Raw genomic sequence first — 4,244 nt, 5'->3', positions numbered from 1 at the left:
GGGAAGGGGGGGTTTTGGGGAGGCTTGCCATAGCATGTGATGAGTAAAGTGGAATTGCTTAATCAAAAGAAGGCTCATCAAAAATACACTTTCATTCTGCAATCAAGGCGGTATCTCAGCAGAGCCTTAATGAAGTCAAATAGCTTTTGCATGCCCAGGATCTTAAACTGTTCTAACAGTACAAATACTTCATTTGAAATGTCCTTTGAACTATAAAATATTAATAAATTTGGCCATATACCAAACATTTTAAATATTCCCAGTGATTTCTCAAAGCCGTAACTCCCATAGGTTCATACTTTTAAGATTTCTCATTATAATTGCAACAAAAAAAAAAAACTTTAAAACATTAATCCTGAAGACTTTGAACCTGCAATGCAAACAAACATTCTAATACACTGATTTTTAAACTGATCTTACTATCAGCATCACATTTGAATATTCTGTAGTGACAGTACCTGCATTAGAAATGTGATCACAAAATATTTAAATAAGTTCAAACTTGTCTGAAAAATGTTTACAATGTGGGAATCCCCTCAAATGCATAGTGTTATTGGCCTGCATTTTAAAGCCTTATTCTGCAAATTTACCCAAATAGCTTCCGATCGGGAAACATCCAAATGAAGTAAGAGAAAGTACCAGTCCATTTAAAAACAAAAGTATGTAGAATTTATACCCAGTTTGTCATCTTTAAATCAGAGGGCCACCAGCAGTGGTGGAATTTCCCTGCCCCTAAGGAGCTCATGCTGGACGGACCTGTCCTGAACAAAGGTCTCACTTAACCAAGAGGCTGTGGAGGACAAAGTTTATAAAATGTTACCAAGAACTGTTTCCTTGAACTAACTCCTACCAGAAAGCTTTTCCATTAATGTGGAACGTGGCTGGTGAGCCAGGGAGGAGAGGCTCGCTCTGCCCTTTCACTTGCTGCATATTCCCTATAAACAAGTAACATGGAGGCCGAGGCCTGAAATGCCAATTCTCAAACTATAACTACTCACAAAAATTAAGAGAAAGTGAAGTCAATTCTGAAGAAAGCCATAAGAATAATAAATGAATTCAGAAAAAGAGACTTTAGTGATTTTTAATCTTTTATAAAGGAGGTATTGCTTAGTAGAAAGGAAACAACAGTTTGTAAATAGAGCAATCTTACAAGGATGTAAGAATTAGTTATATTCTTCAGAAAGACAGTCCCAAATAGCAGGAAATACTTTGCTACAGAAAAATTTGGGCTGGAATAACCACCCTCCTCTTATCAGGTCTCCTTAAATTCAAAACAAGAATGCAAGACAATAGTACAGAATGGGAACGTTAATGTTGCTACTTTCAGTCTTCATATTTTTCTAGGGAAAACTTGGAGGTGTGGAGAATCTTTGCTTTACTCAGTCATTCTGTTGCCCATCCTTCCATCAAGGCAAGGTTGTCTCACATTTAGTTGTTTGTGTTTGGAAAATGTGCATTGCTGCTGTTCTTTCTGCATTGAAGTTCACACTGGCAGATACTAACATCACCTCAAAAACTGTTTCTTGAAAGCAAACAGGGTTTAGCTGTGCAGTTTTCAGGGAAGCTGCATTCATGTACAAGTGATTTTTTAGCACTGACAAATCCAGAATTTCCAGAGGGAATGGACAAAATGCCGTTTATAATTGAAATGTCACCACTGCAGATTAACAGCTTGAGGCAGAGCACAGATTAATCACTCAAGACACACAGAGCAGGGCAAAGGGAAAAGCGAGTTTATTCCCCTTTTCCCATTAACTACTTTCTGACCTGATGGAGAAGCAATACTTCCATGCTCTGCTAGGCCCTTGGCTATTCTCAGAAGTTATAACCAGTATGCCAATTAATGCTTTTTTTTGCTTCCCCCACTGTCAAGTTAACTTCAATGGCACATTCATTTCAGCTCATTGCAAAACATAAGTTATTTTAACGGTATTCCATATTCCTACATACTCAGACTTTTCACTTTTTATTCTCACTTTGACTATCAAAATGTGCCTCTGATCTCAGCTGCACCCTGATAGGAGCTTAGGTTTAACTGCATTCTTCAGCTTTACACAGGAGAACTCCTTGGAAAGCCTAACTACAGCCTAACTACCATGCATCATTATCATCACCTCATCTCAGATGTGCCAACAAGCTAGAGAACAGATAGAGCAGACCCTCAACATAAACCAGGATTACTATACTGACAGCAGCCAGCTTCCCAATTCATACTGGCTACATAATTTAATGGGATGTGGAAGTACTCACACCTTCACAGGAAGTAACACAAGTCCGCAGACAACTACAAAGCTGCCAATCCTTTTGCTTCCAGCAGTAGATTTTGGGCATCTAACTAATGATTTCAAGTAGCAGGGCAGCCAAATATTTGTAAGCCCCGCAGAGGTATCTCACATTTGCACACGAGCATAGGCTGGCACAGCAGAAGAGATGGGACAGCTAAGAGTCACTGCACAGACAGACATCAGTCAGCACACACAGTACAAGCACAGCCACCCATGTCACACCCAGCACTGTCAGGTCTGCTGGGACAATTATCCTTTTCCCAATATGAAAACCTGTGGCTCTGTAATTAGCCTCAGAAACATTAAACATAGTAAGCTGGGTCCACAAATGCTAACCTATTTGCCAAGAACCCTCATAGTCACGTGCAATGCTGCTAATTAGGTGGGAGATGTTTACAATGTTAAGCTCCAAGTAACAGAACAATAACACATTGACACATCACCTTAAAAAAAACACCAGCCCTCAGCCTGAGCCCTAGACCTGACCAATGCCAGTGCTGTAAAGGTCATTCCCTTTCTACTTAGCATTGCAGGCACTGTGTTATCAAAAAATCTCCAGCAATGTTTAACCAAGTACTGATACTATAAAATACCACAGTACCATAAATTAAAAGATGGAGTTTCTTTTCTTTTTCTTAAGATGGCATTATGACACCAAAAATGTTTTACTTTTCCTAAACAGGCACTTATCTGTTGAAGTTACTTTTGCACATAATTTTGTGGTAACCATTGTTTGTCCACACCTCCAAATGTTGTGGAGAGTCTCTTTACTCACTCTCTAATAAGTAGTACTTGATGTTTAGAAGCAGTGGCTGATTATCCACTATAATTCTACTGACTGTACTGTGAACAGATGAAAGTATATGTAAAGATGCAGCAAAAGTCCTGCACGTGAGTTCCTGTCCTGGTTTGAGTTAGAAAAGAACTAATTTTGTTCAGTGATTTTACTTTTCAGCTCAGAGTCAGAACTGGCTGCACTTGCTGAAGCTGACTGCAGATTTTCAGTCAGTGTCTGCTCCCAGCAGTGACAGCGCTCGATGGGCACAGTCACTGCCAAGGACTGGGGTGTGCAGAAAGGCTCTTGCTGGTGCTTGCTCCTGTGCAGACCAAGGTCACTGCTAAATCCTGTGTGCCACGTGGGGGTGCAGAAAGTAAAAGGCCACCACACCTGCAGGGAGGAGAGGACAGGACAGGTGACCCTGACCTGACCACTGAGGGATTCCATCCCACACTCGTCATATTCACCGTAAAGCTGAGGGTTCACAAGGGCCAAGCCTCTTCTTCGATGGCCAGTGTCCAAGGAGGACTCTGTCCATTCTGCCTTCAATTCCAACCCCTATGTTCCTGAATCCAGTTCCATCTGCCACTGAGTCCAGGCTGGGACTTCCCCAGTGCCTGTTCCACAGCACCAGTGGTGACCATGACATAATGGCCATCAGTGGGGCTGGGTTCAGTTGGTTTTGTATCTATTTAATTTTATTATTACTTTTATTAAAATTGTTTTTGTTTTCTTTTCCAATCCATAAGTCTCTCTTAGTCCCTTTCCCTTCCCTTGGGGAAGAGCAAAGAGTATCTGTCATTTATCTAGTGGCTGGCCTAGCCCTAACCCTTGGCAGCTCCACAAGAAGCAGCCCAGACCACACTTGTTACATGGAGACTGAAGCCACAGCTTGTTAAGTATAGTCATTACTCCACAAATTTCTTGTTGATTTAATTCTTGACATGTGCACATTCAAAATCCCAGGTTTGGTACTGCATTGACCATTTCAGGCCCTGCACAGAGCCCTCCTGAAGAACCACTGCAGGATCCCCTATGAAAGCATATACATGCACATGAACAACGCATACAAGAAAAGAATTTAAGTGATGGCTCAACTACACAAGCTCAAGTACAGCAGTAGTTTCATAGGTATCAGTCAATTGGCAGCTTTTATTTAATCATGTACATAAAATCCTCCA

This window comes from Merops nubicus, unplaced genomic scaffold (genome assembly GCF_000691845.1).
Source record: "Merops nubicus isolate BGI_N331 unplaced genomic scaffold, ASM69184v1 scaffold26630, whole genome shotgun sequence".
NCBI classification, from domain to species: domain Eukaryota; kingdom Metazoa; phylum Chordata; class Aves; order Coraciiformes; family Meropidae; genus Merops; species Merops nubicus.
Note: the sequence above shows the minus strand (reverse complement) of the source record.